The 23,946-nt window shown below is 37.9% G+C and overlaps 1 protein-coding gene across 3 annotated transcripts in view; it reads right to left on the reverse strand.

Moving 5' to 3' along the window:
• Positions 1-23,946, reverse strand: part of THADA (THADA armadillo repeat containing) — a 217,139-nt gene that overhangs the window by 64,140 nt on the left and 129,053 nt on the right. The window lies entirely within an intron of this gene.

Here is a 23,946-nt window from a genome sequence, read left to right on the forward strand (position 1 = left end):
GGTAGTTTATAAACAGAAACACATGCATGGTGCAGTAATGAAGCCTAATAGAAAAGGTCTTACTCAGCATAAGGAGTTTTGCCTTACAGCCTCAAAATTTGAAATTCTGTCCCCTTACACAGCTAAGTTACGTTTACAGAAAGAGCTCCTATGCAAATTGAAAAGGTACATTCCCCATTATTTACTGAAACTGACCATGTACAGAATTCAGGCAGCTTAAAAGGTATTATCAGACCATTTCTGAAAATACATATTATGAGCACTTTATACAAAAACACTCTTGACATGGGAGAGTATTAGCACTTCATACTTGCAAAAGTGACAATGACTAATGGATCAAGCTGGGGCCTTCACTTCACTTTGGGAGAAGAAAAACCCTTGTATCCAGATTTTTAAATCTCAGATCTTGGTTTTCTACATTCCAGCTGTCACTTGCTCCGGGGGTTATACTTTTTTGTTTGTTTGCTTGTTTTGGAAACACAAGCACTGCCACATAGCATTAACTTGACACAATTTCATCTGGGTTATTTTTTGTGAAATCATTCAAGTGGAAAAACAGCTGCAGTCATTTCAAATAAGCACAGAAACAGAAGAGTTGTCAAGAGACTATCTAATCCATACAAACACAGAGGCAGGGTCTAAATGTTCTTTGATGAAACAAAAATGCCTGACTGTCCTAATCCTGAAAACAGCCAAGAAAGCAGATCTGGAACTCTTGTATGCAACCTCCTCTGGTCTTTCACCCTCAAGCTCTTGAGGTAAGGTGTTCCTGTCCACTCCCACCATTGCCCTCACAGTAAACAACTGTTCTCTGGACACTACTCAGTCAGTCCAGATTTTTTCCTAGTGAGGTACTTATTAAATACAGAGATCCCACTGGGGCCTTTTGACAGGAACAATGAAATAAATTATCTTCCTTTTGTTAGCAGGTGCTCTTTAGGAAACACACATCCTGGAGAAATAGCACGTCTTTTTGTCTTTTTTTAAGTCTTCTGAAGTCCTCTGAACTGAACATAATTTTGTTGATAGCATCTTTCTAAGACAGCCTTTCCAAAATCTTTTTGAATCTTCATCCTTTTCTACAAAACGCTTTGCAGAAGTTCAAGCCTGCAAACATTTCAAAGTGTCACCAGAAATCTCTAGCTTGAATCCTCTCATTTAGTCTGCTTTTGCATGTGCAAGTGTTTGCTTATTAAAATGGTTTATTCAAGTACCTACTCAAATTAACTTTCTTCATGAAAACCAATGCAACAAGCTGTCACTACTAATAGTTTCTCTATTTTTTGTGGCTTGCCTTTAATCTCTGTTAAGTCATAGACATGATAGAAGAAAAAGAATGAAAATGGAAAATAATATTTATGCAGAAGCTCTTATTGCTTTTTATATCCTCTGCTAATTGAAAACCATTTGGTGCCCTAACCTTTCCAATTTTATTCTTCTGTGCTTGTGTTCATTTCCAGGAATGAGAATGGGTTTACCTCTAAGCAATAATATAAAATCTGTTTCACAATTATGAAGGGGCTATCATATTCTTTCCTAGAAGCTTAAATTAATTTAATCTCTTCAGCTTTGAAAACAACTCTCAAAATGCCTTCCGTGTAGAGACAGAGGAAACCTAAGTAGTTTGATAATTCAAGCTAAAGGTCTTGAAAGAGAAAGAACAGTGTATACTAAGGAGGTCAAATTGGTGGATTTAAATTTGTCCAGGTAGGAAATTCAGTACTGAAAATGTAATCAAAATGCCTCTGGAGTTAATTTGCTATATGAATCACACCCTTTCAATACTATTCAGATGGTTAAAATCACAGGACATAAGCCATATTTAAGCAGTAGAATTACAAGATGCAACTCATGTAAGAGTTTGAGGTACTCTTGAAAAATGTTGGCATGCATTAAAGAAAACGTTCAATTATAATTTAGCCTGTTCTGACTTCTGACATACACAAAATCCTAATTTTCTTATTATTTCACTGCAAGCCCTCTATCTTTTATTCAGACGCCCTCACCAAATTTTAGATACCTAGAAAGGTTTCCCCACAAAGAAATTCTTTTTTCAGCATGAGATTTTAGAATGCCAAAGCTAAATTGGAAATGGTAATTAGTATCAGCACATTTTATACAAAGCCTTACTTTACATATGCTAAAACCAGAGGCAACAAAACAAGCAATGTGTACAAGTCAGCCTCAGTAGTTCTTCACCTCCATCATGTGTGACACATCATTCTTTGGCTTCCATGTGGCTTCCATGATCTAAGACTGCAAGCCAGGCAATGTTTGCATGAGGAGACAGCAAGTTTTATGAGACTGTTTGATACAGATAATAAAACAAACAGGCTTTCCAGCACATGGCTCTCCTCAAGTCCAAAATACTACATGATTTAAAATCCTCTGCTAAATTCCTCACACATAAATGCAATGAGGTCATGGTGTTCCTTTTGTATGTGGCATTGTTTTTTTGTTACACAAAGGAAATATATTGATGATTTTTTTCTTTTCTTTTTAAAGGTAGTTTTATGAAAGATTTGCCCTATCTGTGGAGGAAGGTTTATGATGACTTACTGGCTGACAGTGATTCTTTTTAATAGCTACAACACTTCACTGAGACAAGGTATTGTCTGTAGTTCTGTGGAATACTGCATTAAAGATGAGTTCACAGATGCCCAGAAACCTTCTCCTCCCCTATGCACGCTATTCAGGAATCAGTTGGACAGCAGAGACTGCCCCTCAACATGGGCAAGAGTTGTTAAAACTTAAAACTGCAAGCCATGGGAAGTGCAGATACCTGGATACATAATGGGCAACACTGTCCTCTTACTGATCATTCTGAGACCACTCAGACCACAAGGTTGTAACTCTGAGCCAGCATGTCCTAAACTGCTGCAAGTAAAACCACCTGCAAGGGAGGACTACTTAGTGCAAAATAACAGAAAAAAACCCAAACCAACTCCCCCAAGCCAGGCCAGGTGTGACACTATAGCCTAATGAGCAAAATGCAAGGACTCAGCATGCCAATGAAGCCATGTTCTGCTCTGCAGCCATTCCCAACTTCCAGCACCTTCCTTGGAGCTGTCAGTGCTTCACCCTGGTTTTTCACCTGCAGAAGCCTCAAGAAAAGGGGAAAAACAGAGGAAGGTGGGGGAGAGAAGAGGAAAAAAATGAAACAGTCAGCTTGGTTCCCCACTGGTGAAGCAGCACACATATCCTTCTATCCTGTTCACATCCATCCCCCACCTAAGAGCGGCGTGCTTTCAGATGCAGCACTGAGACTTCTGTGTCTCCCTGTCATGACATGAGAAAGTTGAATGTTTTCTTTGTACCCAAGCAGGCCTTAAGACATAACATCTGCTGTTTTCCAAGTGTTCATTTTGGATGATTATGTGAAGAAAAAAAAGGCACATTACTTTAAAAAAACAAACAAACAAATACTTAAATGATTACACACCAGCTAAGTCAAAAATGTAAATCACGAGAAGCAGGAAGAGACATTTTTCCCCCCACACTTTGACATGATATGCAGCAGATCATTATCTTAAGAAGCTCTCATATAAGCTTGAATTCCTAGGAAATACACAATTAAATAATGAAGGAATGTAGTGTAGGAGGAAAACTTGTATCAAATACAAAATTTACCTAGTGCAAACTTCTTTTGAAGCCAAGAGCTCTCCGGCATACATACAAAGACACTGTAAATACAGCACAACCTGACAATAGCCACAAAGTTGATCTTGTGTGACACACTAACAAATTTAAATTAACATTTCGTAGCAATAATTTTGTAGGAGGAACTAAGGTTTCTGAAATTCATAATAAACTTTTCATTTCCGACACAAAGCAATGCTTAGGTGGATGCTTGATGTAGATGAGCACGTTTGCTCATATACATTGCACATTTGAAAGAAAGCACAGCTTTCAGCATATTGCTGCACCAAGTGCCTTTTTCAAACAATGAGATTTTCCAAAAACAGGAGGTTATATGGTTGCACACTTTCCACTGAAGTAGCAATGTTAAGCTTTCCTCCCCTTAAGATGACCTGAAGCAATAAAAACTTTTTCATGCATGCCCTCAGCTATGTTTGGATGAAATTAAGTATACAGTACAAATATTCACATTCCTGAGAGCAAGACTGAAACAATGCTCCCAGTGTTCATTTCAGTGCTTACTGGGGGGGGGTGGGGAGGAATACAAACCCAAAAAAACCAAACTGACATCACCCAAAACTTCACATTCTCAACATAGATCCTTTAACTCCCAAAAAAAATATGAAGAATACAGATGTTTCAGCAGCTGAAAGAAAACACTGTGTAAATACTGAGGTTTCAAAAATATGCCACTCACTAAGCTGTGAAGGTTGAAGTAACATGGGAAGGCAAGAAAAAAAAAAAGGGTGTTTGTAAAATAGCAGCAACAAGATGATTTACTAAAGTAAACATGGTTTTTCGAAATTGTTCCATCAAAAGCTTTTGCCTGAGTATTAACATGCTAGTGAAAAAACCTCAAATGTAATTTTTCTTTTCTTCTCTCATTTAAAGGCAGATAAAATTTTATTCTTCTATGATAAATACAACTGCCAAGTTATCTCTACATTCTGAAAATTAGGTCCAATTTTTTTTTTTTACTATGACCATGTAGATAAAAGCTGGCAAGCTGCTGTGACAGGTGAAGGCAATTTTATTAGGATGATAAAAAGTTCAAAGTTACAATGATTAGCTCAAGGGAAAAACAAATCTTTAAAATCCCCTTATTTTCTTAAAGATGAAAAGTGCCAGTGCAATAATTACAGTGGGAATAAAACTCACTGCCCCCCATGCCCTCCCAGTTTCCCAAGCAGATATCCACACAAAAATAGATGGGAGAGTTTATAACTGTCTGCTTACCACCCTGCTCTGTTAAAAATTTGTATTTGTGGAAAAGAAATGTAATGTTTTACCACCAGTATGGTATGAACACAGTGCCTGCAGTCTGTGCTGATCCCCCAGACAAAAGCAGCCACACACACAGTAGAGCAAGTTTACACTGAGTCTAGAACCAGGGGGCACAAAGGTGCTGCAATCTGTGTCCTGCAATCTGTGTCCTGCATGCTCATGGCACATCAGCCTCTGTCACACTGAGGTTCAGCAATTCTGGACAGATCAACTCCATGACAGTCACTAAGCGTTTTCTTTATCTGAGGTGTTTAGTTATGGAAGAACTTTTTTATCCAGTGTTTGTGGGAGAAAGTAAATATTCTCAATTTATTTCCCCATTTAAATGGCAACATACTGAAGAGGAATTTCAAATGTTTATCAATTCTCTTGTCATCCCCAAACAAATTCATTAGAAAAGCCATCACTCTTCTCACAGCCCTAGATCATTCATATATACCAAATTATTTTAGGCATCACCCCTTTGTACCTACCATTTCCTTTCTTAATAGTCTTTCATTTCATAATATTAGTTTCACAGATCAGGTTATTATTTCTGCCAGAGAATACATTATATGATTGTCATATATGATTACTGCATATGAATACTGCTTCCTTGAATTTGTTTTTGTATAGATTAATAAACTCAGTCTGAAGTTCAAATATTTCCCTTTGCAAATAATTTTCTGAAAACTGTATAATTTTTTTTTTCTTCCTCTAAAGCAACAGTTAGTTCACAATTCAATTTTTCCAGAATGTTAGCTTTGTTTTGTCAGCACATTTCATCATCTAATTACCCAGTTTTGCTTTATTATTCAAGAGAAATTATGGCACTTGATTACTTCTTCCAAATATATCCCCCAAAATTCATAAAGCTGGGTTTATACTTGAATTAAGTAATTTTGATTAAAATGAAGGCAAGCATGTTTTGATTGAATTAAGAAGTTGTAAAATAAGGTTTGAAAACATCTAAATTTATGAATTAAAATACAATGCTAATTAACTCTGCATAATTCAGCAAGAATAACACAGCTATTGAATAATCTGAAAATTATGAATGTGCCTTAACTAAAGAAAGTTAGAAGATGCTGAAAAATAGCAAAGTTGCTTTCTTCTCACTGACACATGTCACAAAGCATCCATTATTAAAATGTGTTCTTCACACTTAAGATAAACCAATTTTTGCCTAAAACAAGCCCAAAAAGAATGAAATTTCACAGATCAAAGTTGTTGCAATGCAATTTTTATTAGGTTTTTCTTCAGGTTTTTATTCCTAGGTAAGTCAGGATGAAACTGAATTGCAGCTTAAAATTTGTCTATGTGACTCACAATTTTTATTAGGAGAAAACAAAACAATGAGAAGTTTGCTGCCAGGAAACATCAGATTCATTTTATTTGGAAGACTCAGCTGAATTTTCTCTTAAAAGTACACGGTTTGCCTATTTATAGAGAAACCCAATACGAGGTCTGACTTTATAATTATTAGGACTTTTTTACCATTAGGATTTAAGATACTTTTTAAGCTGTTATTCAGGTAAAGGTACATGTGCTGGGCAGAGAAACCCAACCAGAAGACCTAGGGACAGACTGGCTGATGAGCAAACAAAAAGCCCCAGTAAGCAGCTGGTGCTAAGAAAAGGTAAATCTGCCAGACCAGTCAAAGAAAGCAAAGGCAAATCAGAGTGGGTCTCACACACATCCTCCTAACCAGCCAGCCTGACCAGAGATGAAAGAGGCTACTGTGGAGCTGGTGGCATTTCCACTCTCTGCAAACATCCCTATTATCTTGCCACAGCATGCAGCCAAAACCTGGAAGTCCAGAGGAATGAACACACCAGACTGCTGGAAGCAGTTAAGAACTGTCCTCAGCCTGTATTTCTGATCAGAGCAAACAGCAGGAACGATACAGTGAAGTCTCTTCTTCCAAGTCTATACTCTGCTATCCTAAAAATCCACCAATCATTGTCTGAATCCAGCTGCCTCAAAGCATATACACACATACACTCCCCAGCTTTTTTTCCCTCTTCCTTTTTTTGGGGGTGGCAGTAAAACAATTTGGAATTATTTATTCCCATTATGTGTCTTTGTAACAGTTCTCCTGTACATGTCCACATGAAGGAAACAAACAGAAATAAAAGACCAAGGAACACATTCTTGTTAACTGACGGATATTTACAATTAGGAGGAATACTGTCAGCTACCCCACTGACACAAAGAAGCTGACATGACAGTAAGAACATGTTTATCAAGAGTGCTCAGAAGTACACTGCCACTTGACCCCACAGCTCTGCTGGTTTCAGCAGAGGTGATCTTTTGCCTCAGGAATGTCTGCATTAACACACAAGCTGAGAAAATAATTAGAAGTAAGCTAAATCAATTTGATGCTTTTAGTTCCTAAATTCACATCACAAAGTAAAGTAAAACTTGCAGCTCCAGAAAACTCTTTACTTCTCTCAAATAAGGATTTTAAACTTACCAAAGGAAAAATATACATACAGGTCTCTCTCAAACAAAAGAAAAATATTCAGAATTTTTCAAGTCTGAGGAATAATTTGACACATGAAAAGTCCCAGCACAGCTAGCTATAACGATGTTAATTTAAAAAAAAAGAAAAAGAGGTGATTGATGCCTTTCAAGGTTATATTACAACTTCTGAACGCTTTTCCCCACTCATACATTGTCAGCCACAACTGTACATGTCTCTGTGCACGAGGATCAACTTTCCTTCCATTGCTGCTTATTTACAAGCATTTTGTCACTGTTAATGGCTCCATTTGCATCTGAGGAACTCAGTATTGCCAACTGCACTCTTTTGTTTGAACTCTAAGCCAACATTTGAAAGCCTGCTGAACTTATGTAAGATTGATTGCTCTTCCCCAGCAGGGATTGCCGCACCTCTCTGAGTGCAAACAATAGGGCAAATATTTCTCTCTTCAAGAAAATTCTCACAGTTAGATGCAGGTAACAAGGAGGACACTGGAGGCTACAGCTATGCAGATCCATCACACAGCATCCATGTTGGTGCCCAGACCCAGAACTCAAATGTCAAACTCCTCTGACAGAGAGCAACACAGCTGAATGTAAGCAGAACTCAGGAGAACTTTCCTCTGTCAAAATTAGCCCTATAAAAGAGAACATACAACTCAAATATGCAATAAAAGTAACTTTATGTCTAGACAGCACAGCTGATGGGTGGGTTTAACTTGCAGATAAGTCAAATTGAATTCCAAGCATAAACATTAATAACAAGTTCAGCTTTACAAGAGCAGTATATAGGACAACTGGAGGAAGGAAGGTTTTTAATGCAACTCTATTTTCTTTTTTCTTATTTTATTACAGTAACATCTAGCAATTAATTTATATGAGGATCCCACTTAGCTGTAACACGAGAGGAGAGGAAAAAGACAATCCTCAACCAAACAGCCCTCCCATATTTTCAGTCTCATTGTTCTACATAGCAGCACTGTTCAGCACACGTGTATGTCAACACAGCCACTTTCCAACAAGGAAGATCATCTGAGAGGAAAGAGGACTGGCTCCCTGAAATACACATCTTTTCACTTCTTTTCCACGAATGACACAGAAATAAAGCTTTTACTTATGTAACCACATATTGTTTCTCAAAATGCCCCCTCCCCCCATATTATAAAGATTTTAGAATAAATATTGCAGACAAAAAGAGAAGTCATTTACTTGAAATATACAAAGATGCATCTGAGACAGACAACTCAGATCTTGCAAGTTCCAGTTCATAGATAAAAGGCATGTGCATGAGAATTTATGTGGGGAGAAGAAAATGCCAAAATTATGCTTTAAGTACATTTTTTTGGAAGTACCTGGCTCTCCAGAAAACACAGAAGGAAGACTACCTATATGTCAGCACGATGTAGATTGTACCACCAAAACTGCGCAGAAAATATCAACAGTATTTCCTCAGAGTTCTATCAGTTTTGGACCACTGATCTTCCTAAAATTTTTGAAACTATTAAGTTCATAGAAACACAGAAAACTCACGAAGTTTAAACTACAGCGAATACATGAATCATGCCACTGCTGAAGATCAGCAGATTTTTGCCTTACACATATGGACAAGCTATTTATAAATTTTCACTTCCCATCAGGCTCAGTATGATGTCAGCTTACAATAACAAGTTAATGTTAATGTTTTCCAGTAATTTCCACAGTGCCATTTAACAGCAAGTGCCCCAGCCAAGGTAAACTTAAGGGCAAGGAAAAGGCTAACTGCATAATCAGAGAGCAACGTTAATGAATTTTGCATCTCTGCTTTGAACATTGGGAATTCTACCTGTATTATATTTGCCTTTTGTTCCCGAAGTTTAATCTCTCTAGTCAGCTGATTACATCTCCCCCTAACAGCTCAACTATTCCTTCTGATTTTAATTAGTGACAATGTTTCATCGCCTTGTGGATTTTTTCCTCAGACAAACAATCATCCTACGCTATCGCAGCAAGTGCCAAACTCCAAACTATCAAACATTTTCTGAGCTCTAGTAAGATCATGCACTTTGTTTTACAATCAGCAGCACCGCAGCAGATGAACACTGCCTTTGTGAATTCTCCAGTAACAATGTCCTGAATAAAATGATGACATTTCCTGGGGCTCTTCAGAGAAATTAGAAGCTGATCAGAAAGATATGTTCTTTATTGTTATTTTCCCCCTTCTCTCTTCCACTTGCATGCAATTGATGTGGTTTTGACACAAGGGAATGTAAACAGCAACAGTTTTTACAGCAGAAAAAATTTTTTTGAAAAGCAAGTCCTTCCAACATTTGCCCTTACTCGAGACCACCTTCTCCAACATTTGCACATGCTTACCTTTGATTTTATTATCCCAGAGGAGTCCAGCTGTCTCACTGTCTTTAAGAACAGTTTTTAAAAACTGCTTAACCCTGTGCTCAGCTTTGGCTATTGAACTGCACAGAGGTTGCCTTCTGAACACACTGGTGCCAATGGCAGATGTTACCATGCCCACCACTTTTTCAACACCACCTCCTGCTGAAGTCTGACAATTTTAAACATCCTACCCAGGTTTCTAATGAAAGCAAGTTCCTCATTCCCTTCAGTCACATGAATTAGGTTAGCAGAAACCTAATATTGAAAATGGAATATTTAGATTTATTTACATAATACTCAAATATTTAAATCTTAATTGTTTTTACTGAAATGGCTCCAGGAGGACCAACAGGTGACCTGTGGCAGCTGCAACACCCAGTAGCCAGAGGACTAGTGATGATCAGCTCATCATTGCCTCAAAACTGGCAATGAGAACAACCACCAGGCACCCATTTCTACAAATGCTCAAGGCAGCTGAAAACCACCCTGCATCAGCGATGGAAGGGACTATCAGAATACTTCATAGCCTTTTTCATTCAAATAAACACCAAACACAAGCGGTAAGAGTGTCTCAATGGCTCCTTCACTGTGTTATCCCTTTGCAATCAGTACCAGTATGATCGTCCTTGCATTCACCTCCACCCACACTCCACAGGCCAGGTCTTGTCACTTCTGTATTTCACCAGTGGCTGCAATTGCAACATCACCCACTAAAATCAACAGTTTCTTTAGTTAACAGATTAAACACTTTATTTTACTACCTTCAGATAAACTAGACCAGAATCCAGGAAGAACTTGTGGTTTCAAGTCACTTCACAGTCTGAATCTGGCAGAACAGAAAGGAGTGAAAGGCACCACTTCCCTCACTTGTGTTTCCAATACTTTGCTTATAATCTCTGACATAAAGCAGCAGAAAGGTGCCACACGCTGAATGGCTCCTCATCACACAGATCTGGCATCCATCTCTATTACCAGTGCTACAATCTTTTAGAGTCCTAGAGGTGTCTGCTCCATACCCTGTCCTAAATCCTGATCACAAAGTATCCATTAGTCATCAACAGATTATGCCAGGGATTGATGGATTTATGCTGAAGAATCATCCCATAAAGTTGCATATTTTTTGGTTTCTTAGTAGTAAAATTTACTATAGTACTAAAACCACAATAAAGCACATATAACAACATGAAGAATGACTGCCTCTAATAAACTCAAACTACAAATATTTCAATTTGGGAAAAAAAGACAACAAAATGAACTAGCAAGAACATGTCAGAAATTAGGGAATCCACAGAGGAAGTCTAGGAGTCTACTAAAATTCCACAGTTTAACTGCACTTGGAAAAACAGCATAACTTTATCCGAAACCAAGTTCCCTCTTTCCCTCTCCAAATACTGTCATGCCTTTTCTGTACACGTGATCAGCATTGTTGGCCTTACAATACATTAAAAATTATCAGCCAGCTGCAAAAGGGAAGTCCACCTATTTATTAGTTTATTTACTTCATGTTGAGGAGGATGAGCTCTCTCCTAGTTACAGATAACAAAGCTTTTTGTTAAATAAGTTAAAAGGTAAAAATAAAATACTTATTGGCGACATGACAGTTTTCACTGCATAAACAAGTGAAGAGATGCCCTACAGACAGTATTGTGTGCAACACTGTAGTTATGAATGTTTAGCTACAGTAGAGTATGAATGTTTAGTATTGTAAACTGAGAAAGAATTGAAAGAATTCCTCAAATTTAATCACCTCTGTTTTAGTTACTGTACAAACTGTAGAAATACAGTACTTGTCACCCAAAATAGCCTATTTAATTCACAGGAAAACAGGCTAATTAAAGAAAAATACCCAAATTAATTGTCTAATCCAGTTCTGTGACAACACCTCCTGCTCACAGCATCAAAACTGAATGGCATCATCCAGGGACACCTCCAAAGTGCTTTATGCTTGTATAATTGCAACACTGCAACTGTTGGAGGATTTTTGTGGCTAATCATGGTGCTGTAATTCTAGTCAACAAAGTTGTCTGTGTAAAACCCCAGGGACTCTTTATGTAGATAACCCCATTATAAGCCTCATTCATGTACTGACTGAATGGAAAAATATACAACTGACTCCCAACTTCTAAGCCTTTCTTCCTGTTGTCCTATCCAATCTTTATAAATATCACTGAAATAAAACCAAATTAAAAGATAACACTCAGATGGAACATTAATTCCTCTGAAACGAAAAGGCTGATGGAAAACTTTTAGCAAGACTCAACCAGTCAAAGAGTTGATGGAAAAAAGTGTTAAAGGCTGTGTGGATACAAACATCTCCCTCTCTGAGGAAATCTGATAGCCTACTGCACTCTGAGAGTAAAAAAATCCAAGAAATTACTGCTGTAATAATTTGAAAGCTGGACATGATAAGTCTAAGAACATTTGCAACTTGACTTAGGAAATATTTAGGATGAGATCATTTATTTGGACCATGTGATCACAGAACTTCACAAATTCAACTTTACAGGAAATTAACTTCAACTGGTCACAAAGTACCACATTATACAAGACTGGAAATAGCTTTAAATGTCACTAGAACTATTAACTCTTATGTCAAATTGGATTTAAATGGAAATGCTATACATTCCATGTATCTGTCTAAAAGACATTAAAGAAATTTTTCTCTTCTCTATATAACACAATAGTGCTTCTCAGAAAAATGAAAAATTATGAAAATGGAACAACTCTAAGAGCTATATTACTTTATGCATACATAGGTGTATTTCCTTCTTTTTTACTGTGTCTCTGCCACTTTTACCAACAGTTCCTATTTTTTTAGGGAAAACAATATTCTCCTTTTATTGCTAAAGACAGCGTGATGTTTCAAAGATAGCACTTTTTTTCCTCCCCAGTGATCACTGAGTATCAAGAGGCCATACTGTGTATATTTCAAAACTAACTAAACATAAAACACTCATCGTGGCTTTCATGAGTTTTTTTCACTTCCAACAACTGAGGATGCTTGATGCTGCAATATAATTTTTAAATGTTTCTAATTATTGTACAATAATCCACAAGAAATAACTACAGTCAGAACAGTTTTCCTTCCTCAGTTCCTACCTAATATCTACAAACTTATTTTGATTGATTTTGAAATAATAGCTAATAATATGATAATTCAGAAATACAAATTATTGTCTCAAACCAGCACATTTTTAAAAAGGTATTTCTATTGCTGGGAGCCCTTGATGCACTACAGTCTATTTATGGTCACTTTTAATATTAGTACTACCATGGAGGTAGTATGAATTCCTATGTGCTCAACAAAGTTCCCATAAGAAAGTTGCACCCAAAGGTGATTTCACCTAGTCCCTTCCTTTTGAAATGCTTCAGGACTTTCCGTGGACTGCAGTTCTATGCTGCAAGACAAGATACACACACATAGCATATGTTTTTTATTAAATGTTACATGGGGAAATAACAAAGTCTAATAAAAATTTGGCAAGGGGATGTATATGTGAAGTCTTTTAATGTTACTGTGTCCATTTCTACATCTTCCTGAGGCATTTTTTAGAAGAGGGTAGTATTCATTAGATGGGAAGACAGCAGAATCACCATAGCACACACATATTTTCATGCTGATCTTACTTTTGTATTAACGTAACAACCTAAAAAGTACAAAGCACATAGCATGTTTCACACCACACTGACAATATGATTTAAACCTTCTTTGTCTTGAGTTGGTTTGGGTTCAAAAGTGACTTCATTCCAAAGAGCAAAGCCTCTACCTGGTTACTTCTTACGGCACAAAATTACTCAATAGGTACAAAAATCAAGTATGCACACAAGCACAGCTCCGTCTATATTTCCTTTGGAAAAAAAGTGAACATTGCACTCTTTACATTTCCTGTTCTACTTGCCAGCAGTGTGTGTTTCACCAATCAAATAAGATAGTCAGAAACCTGGAAAAATAAATGAAAGATTTCTTGCAACTTACAAGTGTGAGATGAGCACATAACAAGCATTTTGTTTGCCATCAAGGTGTTTTGTGGGGAACAAGAGAAGTTGGCTTTTACACCCTCAAACAGGTTCGTTTTTTTTCTTTTAACAATATAAATTGAATATTATAAAGCTAAAGAAATGCATGCATTTGGACTGCTGAAAGGAAGAAAAGGTGCTAAGAAAATTCAGCCACAGTCAAGTCAAACTCTGTATGAATTGCAAATGCTCAGTATCTTCCATTTGTGTCAAATGTTTTAGTGTAGAATTCATAAATGATTTCTCAAAGAAAAAAGGAAGGTTTAATACTGTTGATGCATTTGCACCAAAAAAGGACTAATCAGACTTTCAAGGTTTAAAGTTTTCCCAATACACACTTCAGACACAAAGACCTTTTTGCAGCTTTGAAAATACCTATGTATATTTGGGAAAAGAAAACTAATAACTGTAAACTTATTTTTCACAATAAAAAGGGGCCAGAATGAACAATTACAATCTGGAGATGTTACCTGCCAAATAGAGTTGAGACATTCATTGCAGATGTGAAGATAACTGAATCTGAAGTTTACACTTCTGAATAAAATCAATATACAGATACATTTGGCTTGCATTTCTGACAGCATGGTAATTACTCCAGTGAAATAAGCAACAAAATACCAGGACAGCAGCTAGTCTGTAGGAGAGGATGAAGTCCAGAACAGAGATATAAAGGAGATAACACCTGAAACAAGAGCTGGTGGGAGGCAGTTGACAATTAGGGTTGCCAGGGCAAACAGGGGAGAGCCAACAGAGGCACAAGCCTGAGAAGGAATTAGGGAGGGCAGAATAGAAGCACCTGCTGCTTATCATTCCTTCATAAGCCTTATGAATTCTTTGATTGCTTCAAGCTGTGGGGGAGGTTTCCACACTCCCAAACATCAAGGAGACTCTGATGATCCAAAGACAAGTGGCACCTTTTATGAAGTAGAGAAAAGGAGGGACCTTCACAGGAGGGATCTTCACAGGTGATACATTGAGAAGCACCCCTCACCCTCTCAGCATCTCCCCTTGCTCTCTTCTACAGTTAGACCACACCTAGGCTGTTTCCAGCACCAGAGGAAGGCTCTGCAGGGTACTTCAAATCCAAGAGCTGCCTGCAACTCCACTTAAAGTCACATTTTTCATCACCCAACTTAGAATCCACATTATTATCACTTCTAGCCCTGCACAGGATCATCCCCAAGAGTCACACTATGTGCTTGAGAGTGTTGTCCAAAAGCTTCCTGAACTCTGTCAGACTTGGTGCTGTGACCCCTTCCCTGGGGAACCTTAGCCTGTCCCAGTGCCCAACCATACTCTCTGCCATTTTTCCTGATATCCAACCTAAACCTCTCCCAGCTCAACCTCATGCTGTTTCCTTGATTCCTGTCACCAGTCACAAGAGTAAAGACATTAGTACCTTCCCTTCCTCTTGCTCTCACAAGGAAGTTACAGACTACAATGTGATCTCCCCTCAGTCTCCCCTTCTCCAGGCTGAACAGACCAAGTGACCTCAGCCACTTCTCCTACAGCTGCTCCTCAAGGCATCATCCTCAAGGATCTCCTCTGGACACTCCCTGATAGTTCCATATCTTTCTTATATTGTGTCACCCAGAACTGCACACAATATTCAGTGAGGCTGCCCCAGTGCAGTGCAGAGCAGAGCAGGACAATCGCCTGCCTTGTCTGGCTGGCCATGCTTGCCTGATGCTCCCTAGGACATGCTTGGCCCTCCTGGCTGCCAGGGCACTGCTGACTCATGTTCAACTTGCCATCAACCAGGAGCCCCAGGTCCCTTTCCATGGAGCTGTTCTGCAGCTTCTCATTCCCCAGCCTATACACACAACCAGGGTTGTCCTGTCCCAAGTGCAGAATCCAGCACTTGTCATTGTTCAACTTCATACATCTCATGCCTATCTCTCTAATTTGTTCAGGTCTCTCTGCAGGGCCTCTCTGCCCTAGAGGGAGTCGATAGGCCCTCCCAGTTTACTGTCACTGGCTTTTAGGTGAAGGTTTTAGCAGCAATGCCCCAGAACTGGGAGCATCTTGTACTAGACAGTGGAAAACTAACTGTGCTTCCGTAGAGCTTTGCTCTCCGTATTCCCTGACCTAAAAGCAAAACGTGCAGACTGACCCTTACAGAAAGGCACCACTCCTGTTCCTCCAAATAAACTCTCCACCACTAGATACAACCATAACACAGCTTCTCCTTGTTAACTGTGCACCCAAATAAACTTTCTGTCCCACATAGTTTCTTAATGTCTGTCAAATTTCTGTACAACCCTTCGTAAGCCTGGATATAAATTTACCACTCTTTTTTAGCCTATGGATAAACAGCACTGGAGGAACAAAATCACAAGAACAAATTTTCTTAGATTTCCAGGTTTATCCTCCTTTCTTCAATTGTTTTGTTCCACTATTAGAGATTCTTGCATCCTGGCCTTCAACATTGCTAAGTCTTTACTGAGTAGTTACCCACTTAAAGCCATTCATTCCTCTTCATTCAGTTCTCCCACCCAGCATTCTTTTAAAAGCCCATTTTTCCACCTTTCTCTTCATTTCATGGAGGATTATTTTCTTTTGTAAACAGGCTGAGAAAGCTCCTAAAGACCACAGAAGGCACCTTCCCCGATTTCTCACTATAGCCTGAACTTCTGAAAACACAGAGCATAGTAAAAAGGTCTCACTGTACATAAGTATTTTTCATAAATCCTCAAGCAGTCAGAACTTATCATGGATGGGTATTTTTAAAAGTATATCCAAAATGTGTATTCTGAATTATCCTTCTTTTGGCTCTGAAAGTTTTAAAGACATGGTTCCTAGATCAAAAGGAAGGGAAAAAATACCCCTGTACATGTGGGATGGAAAATATGTTTTTGGAGATGAAAAATGAACTCCATGGAGTACTAAATTAATCCACTGTATCAGTTAGGAGAATATTATACCTTCAGTATGCTTTATAAGTTTCAACTTTTCCCTTCCCAACTGTAAAAACATCCTCTGCCTGTGACAGAGTGATAGGATTGCTTTCCTGACTAATCATGAGGGATACTTATAGATTCATAATACAAAACAGGTGCAAGAAGTATGCACAAAATTGAACACTTAAAAATTCAGACTTCATAACAGTTCAACTGTTGTTCTGGGAGGTCTAAATCAAGTTATTCAGGCAGTGCCTAGAATAATTCAACTCTCTTTAGGAAGACTTAAGTAATGAGAAGTAAAACACTATGCTGACAGTTATTTGTTTCTCACATCTCCATAATTTAAAGACAAAATGTATCCACTGTGAAAACTGTACCTCTAAGGAGGATTTCTCTTTGTTAACATCTAATCAGAGTTGTTTTATATAACTACATTCATAGACAGTGTTTTCAATCACTGCACAATCATCCATGAACACAGCTAGAGATGCCAGGTGAACACTAATGATGCTTTATGGCTGTAACTGAACACCAGTCAGGGTACTTCAGATGGCTGCACACATAGGTACCCAAAATCTCTGCTAGTAGGGCTGCAGGAGCTTTTATTCATAAAGGAATGGAACTAGGTGTACTAGAACAGGAAGGCTAAAACATTTGCAAAGCAACTGCTTACCATAACCAGAGTAACAAGTGTCAAAATCTGGGGTATGAGAGAGAGGGAGGCAGTGCATCCATCAAGTCACCCCTCTCCCTGTACAGAAGAAGCAATTGCATGCTCTCCCTGGCACAACCCAGAGTAATCATTATTATAGCTACCTCTCAATTAAAAACAGCAGTGCCTTGTTTTCACTAACTGATGAAGGTTGCTCTTTCTGTACAAAAAACATGCTTTTTTTTTTTTTTTAACTAGAAAGATGTGACCCTGCAAGGTTTACAACAGCATCTTTGCATATCCTTAGTTGCTGTAGGAAGGAACGCAATAATCATGGCAGAAACTGAAAAGACCTAGTAGAGTTGTAAGAGTTGTGTACATCTGTAGCCTTTTGAAAACCAGTGACATGCCTTAGGAAGTGAGAGACAATATTTTGGAGCACTACTAATTACAGTTAAAGCAACTCCAAAGCAATGTACAGCTAGCAGGCCTGCCCAGTCAATCAGCCATATTAAGTGTCTTTCTCTTGGTTTGTTTTTTTTTTTTTAATTAAAAAAAACAGCTGAAGGAAAACCTCTGGCAGAATCTCATCAATGACTCTCTTTCAGAGATGGCCTCCTCCTATTCCTGGAACTCAGTTGCATTTCTGTTGCATTCTTAGATATAAATCTCATTCTCAAATGCTTACTGCCTCCCTGTATCAGTGTACCCCTATGTAACAGTCAGTACAAATTTACAGCACCAAGAAATGAGACAACTGTTCTCTTCTTGCCAGCTACATATAAGTGAATGTTTCCAACTTGACATCAATCTATCTTTTCTGTTTGCATTAATCTTAAAAGTAAGGCTTATCTTGAACACTAAAATCTGAGCTTAGAAAATAAACAGCTGAAAGGAAGTTTCACTGGAAAACATTTAATTTTAGCAGGTTTATTTCTTTGATCAGTAGATAATGTAAGATTTGTTTACTATATTGAGTTTTTATAAGCCAACATTGAACTGCTACACTTGAAGTTTTTTACTGCCAAGACAAATAAAATGTAATTCACTATAGCCAATGTTTCTATGCTACTGAATAAAGCCAAGTAAACAATACACGACTTCCCCGTTCATTCTCTCAGACTCTGTTCTCTATCTTAAAAACAAAACAAGAAAAAAATACAGTGACTGACAACACTCCTTCTAATTCACAATAACTATATTTTATTCAAACTAATGAATAGTATACCTCTCTCTTTTACCCAGCAACAAGGACCAGCAACCAAGAATGAACTTCAAAATGTACTTGACTAATTTATCTCTTCATATTCTCACACCCTAGTCACTGGAGTTTGTGGGGTTTTATTACCTATTCAGTCCAACAAAAGGAAGGTCCAGTGACTGGTTGCAAGTTCTCCTTCACACATCATTCTTCCCTGCTTTATTTTCAAATTACTTAAACTGCTTTAGTCCTCTGAGTAAATGTTCAAGTATTAAACTCATAAAACACGAGAGTGATTGCAATCTCAAATACCTAAAGCTTGACCTTCCTTTGGAGCCATTTCAGCTAAAATCCTCCTCCTCTGAAAGGAAGGAAAGAGGCATCTGCCTTTATTAGGCAGCCTCTATTTTCATTACTTTATCAACAACAACCTGTCTTAATACTACTCTGCCAGATAATTAAACTACCTCACATATTGATGTTTTCATCATGAATTGCTGCTTCTCATTAGTACAAACATGTACTTAATTTTTATCTTCCACATAGCCATATCCATACATTTCTGGCTCAAAAGTGCTGGAAGCTAAGACAGCACATGCAGATGTTTCTCCAGCTGCTTTGTCTGCCTTACTCTTTTTCCCAGGCTTGTGCTATCAGTCCTTGCTGGAGGGAGCACACTGACTCAGACAAATCTTTACATGACCAGTATGGCTGTTATGAAGTTATGTTCTTGTCCTGATTTTCTTGCTGCTCTAATGAAGTCTCCAATCATCCTTTAAATTAATTCTTTCTTCTTTAAATCACTTCTTCCAGCTATTAAGATTTTAAAAAATCAGCAAATCAGCACACCCAAAGAGTTTATATAGATAATTTAAAGTTCTACCATTGTGCAAACGCTGATGTATTCAATAAATTCCACAAAGAAGAAAACCAGAAGTACATGACTTTGACAGTATTCAAGGCCAGACTGGATGGAGCTCTGAGCAACCTGCTGTAGGAGAAGGTGTCCCTGGCCGTGGCAGAGGAGTTGGAACCAGCCAATCTTTAAGGTCCCTTCCAACCCAAACAACTCTATAATTCTATGATAAAAGCCCTGAACAGAAAAATCCACCATACATCCATGCAAGTATTTTAATCATATTATTATTTTTTAATACAAGGGCTCTAGGTTATTTCAATTTGAAGTATTTTCAGAAAGATGTGTCTAGTTCTATAAGATGGTCTTATTCCCTGAAAAGTAACTGCCAATTTCTTGTCCTGTGGAAGTCAGTAAGAAGTTTAATCTTTAAAATGAATGTTAAATAATGTCAAGAGTTATTAAGCGAAATATCTCCTATAAGTCTGATTTCTGTCACATGCAACTGAGTCAGTGTGACTCAGTCCTTCAGATTTGCGATGCAACAGTGCTGCTTGTTTCAAAAACTAAACAAAAAAGGTTCAAAATCACAAAACCAAGTTCCTTGCATGAGACTTTGCACTCATATGCCAAACAGAACTGTTTGAATTAGTGATCACAAAAAACAAACAAAGAAAAAACAATCCCACATGCACAAACACACACTTCTTTGAACAAGCCCACTGCTCTAACACCCATTTAGCTAACTGAAACTACAGAATTTTGTGGGTAAAAATTCAGTGTGGAGAAAGGTTGAATATTAAGTGCCGCAATTTCTGAAGAGCAAATGACTGCTGATTGATGACACTCAAAACAACATTAAATAAGTGAATTTCCATTTTTGTCTTCATGAAGTTTTACCCTGAACCAAAGCATAACAAATTGTCCATTTCATCTGCCAGTTATAGTTTGTATGTCTTTAAGAACAGACCCCCAGAGAGAAGAAATAGTTTTTCTCTTGCAATGCAAAACATTGGCATATGCTCAGGGAACAAATCGCAGGATAAATCAGTAGGAGTGACAAAGTAACAGTAATAAGTGGGACGACAGCAGTGAGACGAAGAGAAACTACCAGCCAGGCCTCAGATGAGAAGATGGGGGATAGAGAGACATTTTCCTATGGACCACAGCAGAGCAAGCAGAGTTTCTGTGACTTTTGGGTTACAGCAGTGACCTAAACCAGTCACAACAGAAAGGATCCACCTGCAAGAACATGACAGACCAGCAGAGGACTTTTATTTTATTTTATTCTTTGTAGTTGTTTGATTGTTTGTATAAAGCACCACCAAAAAAAGTAAATACTCAACATGAACAAATAAGATTCCAGACAGAAACTGTTCTTTAGTGATATGTGCAGCTAGGAACTTACATTAAAAACCTAATCTTGGACTATGCAAACCATCTCCTGGTGGAGGCAGCAAATGGAGGCACACTTAAAGTCATGTAGCTCCCTCCACATATAAGCAGCAAATGATGAGGAAGAAGTCACTGAATTCTCCTTCCTCCTAATCCATGCTCAAAGTATGTCAAAGGGAATGCAAAAAGCTCTTCAAATAGAAAAGACAAATAAGAGAAACAAACTTTTCTGTACTGGTTCGTATCCCAGTCTCAAGCTTGACACTGTCAGCATGTAGTTATAAATCCACACAAGACCTCCAGAAAGTAAGGCAGCACCTTCAACATTTCAGAACAAGGCACAGACAAGTTAATGAAAACACAATGTCTCTTTTAATAACTTTCATTGACCTAATCCCCTGCGTTCTGAAAATACGTAACTGTAGGCTTGCCAAAGTGAATGTGAAGAAGATCAAATCGATAAAACAAGATAATGAGTCAATTGATGTGCAGATTCATTCATTTGAAAAACAAATAAACCTCAACAGTAATTACGTCTGCTCATGATTAATGGCAGCTGCCCAATGGATTGCTCTTGATATGAACAGCATGTAAGGGTATATACACTCTCATTAGAGTTACAGATTTTTCCAGTATACAAATGTGAAAAAGATTTCTTGAAACTGAGTGCAGAACTGTGACTGAAAGCTCAAGTCATAGTTATTGCTATTCCACTGTACTAAAAACAACTGGATTCTTGATCTATGAACATCACACAGCCTTTGAAATCCAGCATCAATCATTAACTGATTTTCACAAGATAAAAACAAAAGCTGAAGTCTGACATCTGCTTTCCTTGGCAAACCAGTCTGAAAGTTTATGCGTTTGGGAGGGTTTTTTAATCATAAATAATCTACAACCAGATTAATTAAAGGTGCTGCCTTGTTTTCTGGACAAATCATGATAGGATTCCTCTAACTTTTCTTCACTTCAAAGCAGTCAAAGGAAGAGTTTTAAAGAATTAGAGGAATTAAAAGGTCTGTGTGCAGATGCAGTCTGTGATCTTAGTGGGATCATGGAGATGAGATACAATAGCTGACATGTGTGAGGTAATGCAATGGAGAGATACAGGCTCTTTAGGAGGGACAGGTAGGGAAGATGAGAAGATGGGGGTTGACCTCTCTGTGACAGAACTGGAATGCTCAGAACTTTGCTTGGGATGATGAGCCAGCTGGAAGCCTACAGGGAAGGACTGAAGAGCAGACCAGTGTGCAACCAGTGGCAACTGCCGAAAGACAGAAAGATTCACAAACATAAAGGCTTCCCCCATTATAAATTTTGATACTCTTCCCTAAGTCCCTACATAAAGCTCTGCACGAGCTCTTCCTTTCAGCTGATCAGCTTAAAAACCTAGATCTTAGAGCAAAACAAGCCAGAAATTTTTCATTTTTCAAGAAAACTAGTACAAAATTGCTGCATCTTCTTGTGAATTAGAAACTTGATTTCCTTCCTCCAACCCATGCCAGTTTGGATAATGGAGCAAAGCAGAAATTGCACTCATAAAGGAAACACTAAGCATAGAAAAGATTTTTTTGTTGTCTTATTCAAGTCAGTACATTTGCTCATGATGCAGAACTGCTTCTTGAAGAATATCATCAGCTCCCCAAGTGTTACAGAACAGCAGCACCCCTCTTAGATAATTCTTGAAAATAATTATTCTGTAAAACCTGTAAAGCTTAACATTATTTCATCCTCTTGGACATTCATATTCCTATGTGAACTGAACCACAGTTATCACACTGGGGAGAAAAAAAACCAAACATGTTTTCACATAATGCAGAGGTCTGAAGTTAAACACAACACATCTGCATCCACTGTCAAAAAAAAACACTTCTTGGCAATCTCAGCATTTTGAAAACCAAGCCATGTCTGGACAAGCATTCCATGTTGAACTGTTTTAGACTGATCTTTCTATAAATTAACATTTGGCTTGCAACAGATGAACTGATTGCATAACTCTGAAACATAACTGGAAGATACCTTCAAGATTCACTACATCTGGCACTGACACAAGTTTTAATTTTGAATAATTCCAGCTTTCCTTTGCAGAACTTGACAGTGTATGAACACTGAAATAAAAAACTTGGGCAATGAACTTAGTAGCTTTGCATGTGACTGAACAAATGAAATTACTAAATTCCATTTTCATAAGATATTGGCCTTATATTGCTGGAAAAATCTGTATTTTATTGCGCTTTGTTCAGACTTTTTCTTTTAAGTAGGGATTTTTGTTTTGGTTTTATATCAAGCAGGATGATAAATCCTCCACCGTGTCATGGAAAAGAAGTGCAAACAGTTTTGAACACTGCCAGATCACCATCTCTTCAAGTAAGCCTTCTGAGAAACAGTGCTTTGACCAACAGTCCCCATAACATAATATTCTATAGTTCAATGAGTCTTACCAGCAGATTTGCAAGTCCCAATTAACACTGACAAAAAGAAAACTGAAACCATTGCATTCAGCAATCCCAAAGAAGTCACAATACTTTCCTCTTTGTACGGCTTACAGGAGGTAAGCTAACTACAGGTTGAACTATCTGGCATTGGTGTTTTAGAGCTACAACAAACACCACTGCCTTGCCTCCATTTATTGCACATCTTTACCACCTTACAGTATTTCTCCTCAATGTTTTGTTATTTTAAACTAGCAACAGATAGTTGCCATACATGTCAGGCATACACTAAATTAAATTCAATTAATAAAGATTTTGAGCACCCCAGAGTCATAAGCAATGAAAGCAAAGCCCAAGACAAACGTGAGAAACCAAACCACTGAACTGTTACGGTACAACTGGTATTTTTTGGAAGAATATCATTCTGTCACAGCACTGGTCTCTCCTGGTGCAGAACAAATTGCAGTAGTGGCTCCTAGCAGCTGCTCAAAACTGATGAAAAATCAGGTTAAAGCCTGGGATTATCTCCCACCTCACAGGTATGGAAAACTTCCTATACATCTATGCATAAGATCATGTTAGCAATACTAGATTAAAAACTAGATGATCCTTTGGGCTCTTTCATATCCACCCTCCATTATTATTTGTTTTTTTCCAGTTCACTGAAAAAAAGGCAATAGCTCTATACAGTATTGCCAGTCCATACCCTCGTGACTAGGGTTAAAACATTTTTG

Source organism: Lichenostomus cassidix, chromosome 3 (genome assembly GCF_008360975.1).
Source record: "Lichenostomus cassidix isolate B80296 chromosome 3, HeHo_3.0, whole genome shotgun sequence".
NCBI classification, from domain to species: domain Eukaryota; kingdom Metazoa; phylum Chordata; class Aves; order Passeriformes; family Meliphagidae; genus Lichenostomus; species Lichenostomus cassidix.